We start from the raw sequence: 9,336 nt of genomic DNA, 5'->3' as shown, positions 1-9,336 counted from the left end.
ACAAACTGGAAAAACAGACAGATTGTATTGCTATCAGTATAATTCCTCCAGTTTCAAAAAATGAAAGTGGACTTGTTCCCCAAAGCTGACATTAAATACCTGTAATGTATACCGTTTCTCCGAAAATAAGACCTAACCTGAAAATAAGCCCTAGTATGATTTTTCAGGATCCTCATAATATAAGCCCTACCCCAAAAATAAGCCCCAGTTAAGTGAAACCCTGCTCTCCACCCTTGCACAGCAACCAGACGAAGATTACATGACTGTATTTGAATAAATGTAGATTGTTATACATGGGGAAAAAACCTTAAAATAAGCCCTAATGCGATTTTTGGAGCAAAAATTAATATAAGACCCTCTCTTATTTTCGGGGAAACACGGTAGTGGTTGATTTTTAAGATGCCACAACGTTTTTGTCTTAATATATATATATAAATTTTATTGCATATGTATATGTGTGTGTGTATTATGTATGTAAGTTTATATGTATATGTGTATATACATATATGCAATAAATTATGTTTTTTGTTTGTTTGTTCCTTTCCTTTTTAATATTTCTATACTTAGTGTTTTTAGCTTTGAATATTGCCTTTTAATGATGTACATCTCCTTTGTATACTCATTGTTTTGTTCTTAAATAAACCACCTTTCTATTTATGTATCTATCCCTCTACTGTAAGGAACTCGGCATAAAGGCAACTTTTAATTTTCTGGCAAAAACAAAAGAAAAATAAAATATACAAAGAACTTTTAAAATATACAAGGAAGACCATTTGCTTCTGTTCATACAATTAAGTCTAAAGGTTTCTACTTTTCATTTTGGTAAACATGCATATCCCATAGAAAGTTCATAAATGCCAAAAGTGTCTGTGTACTTTTAAAATTTTTGCTGTTCACTTTTACTAACTATATTCTATTGGATTGTTAGAAAAGTTTGAATTAAAATGAACAGGATTAGGTAAAAGGAGGGAGAAGAATAAATGAAAAGGCCATGAGGTTGAAGTGTGCATTCTTCCAGTGAGTGCCACATGCAGGGAACATAAAGGGAGGGCTACACTTGTAGTGGACCCATTTGATTGCCCATAAAAGCAGTACTATATTGGGTTAATTTTCAGACATAAATAATATATTAAAATCCATATTAGGGTAACGCCTCTGTTAGGCCAACCAGAAGGATGCAAAACGTGGGCCACCTTTTTCAGTTTCCAGAGCAAGCAAAATGAAGGCAAAAGAAAGAAAACTGAATTGGTGATGAAAATATCTTCAGGAGACACAAAGGCCTGCAGGAACACCTGGAGAAACCACTAAGCATATGGAGAGGGGGAAAAGATTTTGGTAAATAAAAAATCCATCTGGAAATTCAGAACTGTTCCATCTGGGAGAAAGCCAGTATGCGTCTCTCCTCCGTTGCCATCTTAAATACAATAATCACATGCCATCATGTCAGTTTTGACTTACAGTGATGCTTCTCTGGGTTTTCTAGGTACTGAGTATTCAGAAGTACCTTATCATTCCCATCTTCTCACAACACTTCTGGGAGCACTTGCCCAAGGTTGGTTCTTAGAAGGCAGAAGGGCCTGTTGTTACATCAAGACCGGCAGGAAGAATGTGGTGAAGAATTTGCTCAACATTGCGCTGGCAAAATTACATGTATCCACTCTGAAAATGTTGTCATTGTGGATGGAACTATGGCCCTTGCTTGTCCTATGTTAATGGATAGATTGCAGTCTGGTGATATGGACAGGACCCTCGGAGAGGTGAAAGCTGCATGTCTGTTGAATGCTAGCTTTTTCAAGGCTTATAAAAGCTGCCAGAAAAGGACCACTTGAGTGGGTAGGAGGAGTGGTGAATGCCTCCTTGCAATGGGGTAGGAACCCAGTATGCTTAAAGGAGGCAAGGGTAATAGCATTACTGAAAAAAAAAATTCCTTGGTTCCCATGATACTGGATAATAGGAATGCAACCAGTACTGGATGGGGTTACACTTCCTCTGAAAAACACAGGTATGCCGCTTGGGGGTGCTCCTGGATTAATCTCTGAGCCTGGATGCCCAGCAGTGGCCAGGAATGCATTTGCCCAATTAAAACTAGTGCACCAGCTGCAACCATTTCTTGGGAGATCTGATCTGGCCATGGTGGCACATACCTTAATTACATCCTGGCTGGATTACTGTAATGTGCACTATATGAGGCTACCTGTTGAAAGCATTAGGAAACTTCAGTGGGTCCAAAATGCAGCAGCCAGACTGCTCACTGGGGCAGGTTACAGAGATCACATCCCTGTTTCAAACAGTTCCACCGGCTACAGATCCATTTCCAGGCACAATTCAAAGTGCTGGTTTTAACCTATAAAGCCCTACAATGACTTTGGCCCAAGCAGCCTCAAAGACCGTGCCTCCCATTATGAACCTGCTCAGGCACTAAGACCATCAGAGGATGCCGTTCTCTTGGTCCCAATCCCTTCACAGGTGCATTTGATGGGGACACAAGAGAGGGCCTTCACTGTCGCTGCTCCAAGACTTTTGATGACTGGCTCCCCGAGCATGATCTTTTTAGATGGATTGCTATGCATCACTGCTTTGAGTGTGGTTTTAGTATTGCTTGTGTTTCCCATTTCTAAGAGGGATGTTTTGTTTGTTCCTTTTTAATATTTCTAAACATAGTGCTTTTAGCTTTGAATATTGACTTTTAATGATGTACATCACCTTTGTATACTCATTTTGTTCTTATCTTTAAATGTTGTAATCCACCTTGAGTCCTTTTCTAAGGACAAAAGCAGGGTGGGTGGGTAAATAAATGAGTGAATGAATAAACAAAGGATTATCAGCCAGTCTCTAACGTTCTATGCTTGTGCAAGGTGCTGGAGCAGGTCATGGCTACTGGGCCTCCGGGGTTCCTAGATGAGATGAATTATCTAGATCCATTTCATTCTGACTTCAGACTTGGTTATGGGATGAGGACTACCTTGGTGGATTACCCATGTCAGGAATTGGACTGTGAGCATGTATCCCTATTGGTTCTGATGGACTTCTCAGTGATTTTTTATACCATTGACCATGGTATCCTCCTGGGCCGTCTCACTTGGGATAGGGCTTGGAGGCGCTGTCTTACAGCAGCTGTGGTCCTTCATGGAGAGGAAAACTCAACAAGTGGTGCCGGGGAACTCCTGTTCAACACTCTGGGGGTTGTCCTGCGGTGTCCCTCAGAGCTACATGAAACTATTGGGAAAGATTGTCCGGGGTTTTGGGATATGGTGTTATCTGTATCTCAGTGACACCCAGTTCTAGCTCTCCTTTTCATCCAAGGAAGCTGTTTCAGTTCTAGATCAGTGCATGGTGTCAGTTATGAACTGGACGAGAGTGAATAAACTTAAATTTAAATTTAAAAAAAAGACAGAGGTGCTCCTGGTCAATTGAAAGGCTGTGCAAAGTACAAAGATGCAGCCTGTGCTGGATGGAGTTACACGCCCTCTGAGAATATAGATGCACAGCTTTGGGGTGCTCCTGGATTTCAATATCAATTAATTTATTATCATTGTAAGTATATACATGGTATACCCATACAACGAAATTCACACAGGCACCCAGAGACCAGACCCACATGCACACACATAAAAAGAGCCTGGATGCACAGTTTTTGGTGGTGGCAAGAAGTGCATTTGTACAATTAAAACTACAGTAGTATGCCAGCTGCACCTATTCCTGGAGACATCTGATCTGGCTATGATGACACATGGCTTAGTTATGTCCTGGCTGGATTATGGTAACATGCTGTATGTGGGGCTGCCTATGGAAAGTATCAGGAAACTTCCCCTGCAGCCAGTTTGTTAAGTGGGGATAGTTACAGGGGCTGGTCACAGATATCACATAGCCCCCAGGTTACAGCAGCTGCACTGGCTACTGATCTCGTTACAATTCAAAGTGCTGGTTTTAACCTAGAAAGCCCTAAACAGCTTGGGTCTAACCTATCTTAAGGACCTTGTCTCCTTTGATGAGCCTGCCCAGGTGTTAAGATCATCAAGGGAGGCCTTGCTCTCAGTATCACGACCTTCGCAGGTGTTTTTGGTGGAGACATGGTACAGGGCCTTCACCTTCACTGCACCCAGACTCTGGAACTGCCTCCCACAGGAGGACACTCTGGCACAATCTTTACTGTACTTCTGTAAGCAGACCAAAACCTTTATCTGCAGACAGGATTTCCCTTAGTAATTGAATGTCTAAGATAGGTTTTTAAATGGAGTCTTGGGCCTTGTTGCTTTGAGTGTATTTGTGGTGTTAATTTTGTATACCATTCTTAGTGTGATATTTGTTTGATTCTTTTTAAATATGTATATACGTACTGGTTTTAGCTTTGAAATATTATATTTTAATGATGTAAACCACCCTGGATCCTTTTTAATCGAGAATCAAATTGCAGCAGGTACACCATCTCACTGTTTATGGCTATTTACTTTAAATGGAATGCCAAGGTAATCTGTCAAATATAAAATGATGCATTCTAGCCCAAGATGTCTCCTCCTCCATTATGTCATCTTACAGACATGAGTGGTCTGTCGATGGACATTCTGTGTATTTCTTCTTCAAATAATAACTTCAAATTAGTCATAAGGTTTTGGTCAAAAAGTGAGGCTCAAGCTGCCACAGATCCTGTGTGTTCTTATCGCTCCCTACTGGGTAACATAAGAAAAGCTTCCCAAGGCACTGCAGCACCTTAGCTTATAGGACAGAATTAATGTGTAACACAAAATTTATGTTGAATAAGGCAGCCAACCCATTTGCCCCACAACACAGAAAGTGTACCACAAGCCTTCAAATGCCTGCATCCTGAACATACAAAGCTGATAGTGTTCCAGTTCCATCTGTGATAAGATTGTTCAGGGTGATGCTCACTCTGCATGGACACACTGCAGGCTTTGTGTGTGTTTAGCCATGGGGGGGGTGGGGTGGAACTCAAGATGAGAGTGAAGGGACTACAGAGACACAATATTTCATCCATCATCCAGAATCTTAATACAGTACACTGTAACTAACAGTAGCAGATCTACCTGTTATCTCATGGAGTCATCATTGATGTACTGTATGTGTATTCAGACTGGAGTTTTGTTCAGTGGGTAGTCAGTCTCTGAGTGTGCAAGAAGGTTTAAGGTTAGACAAGCGGTGGAAGTCTATAATTTTCTGGAGATGAGTAAAGATTTCAAACTCCCCCCCCCCCGAAACATGAAACAAGCACAACAGCAGGAAATAGCATCTGGGCTGTGAAACGCCTGCCATGATGCCTCCCCCACCACCATTCCAAAATTACACGGCTGAAACAGGGGAAAAAACTGGAGTGCCCAGGGGTGGATTCTTGTGTGGAATGGCTGTGAGCTCAGTCCAATTCTTATTCAAAACTGTTAGCAGATCAAGCAGCAACCATTTAAAACTTGTGCATTCAGCCTCTGAAACCTGAACAGTTAGCAGATCCTACTCCCTGCCCCTTGAAATCACTACTTATACTTATTCTAAGAAAATAAGAAAATTAGTGCTTATTAGAGAAATACATTGAAATAGTAAAGATAATAGGAATCCTACTTCTATCCAATAAAGGTGGAGACATCAGGAGCCATAGCTGCCACCCTTTCTCTTAAGAAGAAAAGAAAGTGACATGAGTAATCCCAAGGGCCTGTCTAGACTGGCATATAGACCAGTATTTGGATCACTGTTGGTATGGTTTGGCTCAAACCAAATGACAGCATCCACATGGTTCTACTTAGATCAATCCCTCCTGCCCCTTAAAGAGACCTTTGGGTAGCATGGGTGCAACCCAGAGAAGACTTTTGGTCTAGATGGGAGAGGTAGAAATCTAATAAAATAAATAAAATATAAGTTGAATGAATGAATGAATGAATGAATGAATGAATGAATGAATGAAAATAAATAAAACAAACAAACAAACAAATAAATAAATAAATAAATAAATAAATAAATACATACATACATACATACATACATACATACATACATAAATAAATAAATAAATAAATAAATAAATAAATAAATAAATAAATAAATAAATAAATAAATAAATAGCTGTTGCAAACTGCACTAGGGCATGCATTCTTTTTGGTATGATTCAGTGTGACCTTAATTATCTTGTTATGTAGCCTGTGCGGAAAGTTAGTTCACACCCAAATTGAGCTGTGGGTGGCATTTTCAGAAGTAACAGCCCTGTGATGTAATAGGTGGTTGTGACATTAAAAGGGAGAAGGTGAAATCTCCTTCTTTTTTTCATCTTTAAAAAAAATATTTCCCTAGTTGATGAATAAGTGGGTTCTAGACCAAATCAAGCCTGAGCTATCTGGAGGCAAAGTTGTTGAAACTGAAGTTGTCCTACTTTATGCACATAATGAGAAGACAGGATTCTCTGGTAATAAAGGCAATAATGCTGGGAAAGGTTGATGGCAGTTTTTCCCTTCACACGGGGAAAGGTAGGGTATGCCCCAACACACAAAGGCGTGGGACATAGAGGTACACTTTGCCTCCAGGCACTGAGGTACAGTATTTTACACTGAGGTAGGGTTTGCTGCCAGCAGCCACTAAACACACACCTCAAAAATAATGAATTTCTCAACAAAATAGTGGCATTGGGCACTGAGGTAGGGCTTGCCCTCCAGCACTAAGGCTGAGATTAAAAAAAAAACTGGTGTGATTTCTCTGCAATAGCAGCATGAATGGTGGGGACTCAGGGAGGGACATTGGGAAAGGCAAGCTTCTTTCTGACATTGATGGCTTAGTGGCAGAAATCTGCCAGATGGAACCAAGATGGCCTGAGAAGGCCAGAACGCACACCTCAAAAAATAACTAATTTTTCAGCAAAAACATGGCATTGAGCATAGAGGTGGTATACACCCCCAGGCACTAAGGTGTTGAGCACAGAGGTAGGGTAAATCCTCAGACAATAAGGCCAGAAATTCAGGCACCCAAAATATGAGTGTGATTTCTCTGCGATCCCATTGAGGTTTCAGCCCGAGGAGGCCAGAAACAGACTTTGGGGCAGGCAGGCAGGTGGGCAGGCAGATGGTATGGTGAACCTCAGGGGCTTTGGCAGCAGGCATCGAGGTAGGGGTTGTTCGTTTGTTTGTTTTTTGTTTAACTTCTATACCACCTTTCTGGCAGCCACGGCCACTCTGGTTTACACATTAAACAAGAACAATTCAAAGCAATAAACATGATAGTTATAAAATCAAAATAAGCACAAATGACCAAAAAAATATGTAAGTAATAAATTTAAAATAATATAAAAGTAAGATGGCAGGACTAATAACATAAGTCTTAAGACCAATACCTGTATTAAGGTGTTATAAGGTCCAGGAAGTCTTGTCGAAAAAAAACACATGTTTTTAACAATCACTTGAAAATTCCCAGTGTAGGGGCCAGGCAAATTTTGGGCGGGAGGTTATTCCAAAGTTGAGGCATGACCACCGAGAAGGCCCAGCTTCTGGTCCTCTCTTTCCGGGACTCTCTTGAGGTCAATACTCTCAACCGCCCAGCCTGGGAAGATCATATAGGATGCGCAGATCTCAGTGGGAGAAGGCGTTCTGTCGGGTATTGATGTCCCAAACCATTTAGGGCCTTACAAATTAGCACCATCACCTTAATGTTGGCACAGAAATGGACAGGTAACCAGTGCAGGGTGGCCAGGGTGTGGAAAATATGTTGATATCTCTTTACACCACTCAATAGTCAGGACCTGCTGAAGTTTCCATAGCAGCATCATGGGCAGCCTCACGTAGAGAGCATTGCAGACTACCAGTGCATGAACCAGAGTGGTGAGGGACCCAGAATCAAGGTAGGGATGCAGCTGGGCAATCCACCTTAGATGGAGTGGACCACAGACACTATCTGAGGCTCCATTGACAGCGCTGGGTCTAGGAATACACTCATGCTATGAACCTCGTCCTTAGCGGAGAGAGTAGCCCCCACAAAGGAGAGGGAGGCACCCAATCCACAAACAGGGTCACCCACCCGCAGGATCTCTGTCTTGCCCAGGTTCAGCCTCCATCTATTATGCCTCTTCCACCCCAGTACGGTGTCCAGGCAGCGTGGGGACAGAACATCATCTTCTGCAGAAGGGTGGAAGGAGAGATAGAGCTGCATGTCATCCACATATTGGTGATGCGAAGCTCCAAAGCTCCTGATGACTTCCCCCGGGGGCCTCATATAGATATTAAACAGCATTGGGGAGATCGTCACCTCCTGAGGAACTCCACAATTAAGAGTACAAAGGGTGGACATCATCTCGCCAAGCTGTGCTCCCTGAGGATGGTCCTCAAGGAAGGACCAGAACCAGGCCAAGGCCAGACCACGAATCCCCAACCCAGAGAGCTGCTCCAGGAGGAGGCTGTAGTCGATGGTATTGAAGGCCGCTGATAGGTCAAGGAGGATTAACAAGGACATTTTGTCCCGTCAGTCTCCATCAAAAGGTCATCTTGCAAGGTGACTAATGCTGTCTCCATGCCATGGTGTGGCCTGAAACTGGACTGGAAGAGATCAAGAGCATCCGCCTCCTCCAGAAGTGCCTGAAGTTGATTGGCCACCATTCTCTCCACTAGCTAACTAAGGAAGGGAACATTGGTGATGGGTCGATAGTTGTTAATATTGTCCACTTCCATGTTAGGTTTTTTACTAATAGGCCTAATAAGTGTCTCCTTGTGGGCTCGGGGAACACTGTCCTCAAGGAGAGACCCATTCATAATAGCTGTGGCCCATTCCGTTGTTACAGGCCTAGCCACTTTTATGAGGGAGGTTGCGGTGGCCCCACAGCAGTCAAGCACACATGAGTTTGCCCCATGTTTTGGCCTGGGAAGGCCAGTTGGTGGCTTGGGTTCACGTTTTGGCCTGAGAAAGCCAGATGGAGGCTTTCAGTTCAGTTTTTGGCCTGGACAGACCAGTTGGAGGCTTTGTGTTCATGTTTTGGCCTGGGAACACCAGAAATAGGCATTGTGGCAGGCGGGCGGGTGGTCAGGCAGGCAGGCAGGGGAAGCCCAACAGAGGAAGGTTCACCTTGATGAACAACAGCCTCTCCACCACTACTGGATCCGAATGTGAGTGGCTTGGTTGGAGCATGTTTCCAAGATGGGAGAACCCATGCTCGTTCTTGACACTGGTGCAGGGAGATGGAAAGGAGGTCCATGGTAACAGTGGACAGCTCTGGCCATGTGACCACTTTCTGGGAACACAACTGGAGGGGATCTTCACAAGGTGCTCCCGCATCATGGACTCTGCCAGGTCCTCATCTGCCAGCTGTCTGTCCTCTGTGGCAACCACCCAGGTCACCATGGAGCTCCATTAATAGGGACT

This window comes from Pogona vitticeps, chromosome 1, assembly GCF_051106095.1.
Source record: "Pogona vitticeps strain Pit_001003342236 chromosome 1, PviZW2.1, whole genome shotgun sequence".
Lineage (NCBI taxonomy): Eukaryota > Metazoa > Chordata > Lepidosauria > Squamata > Agamidae > Pogona > Pogona vitticeps.
Note: the sequence above shows the minus strand (reverse complement) of the source record.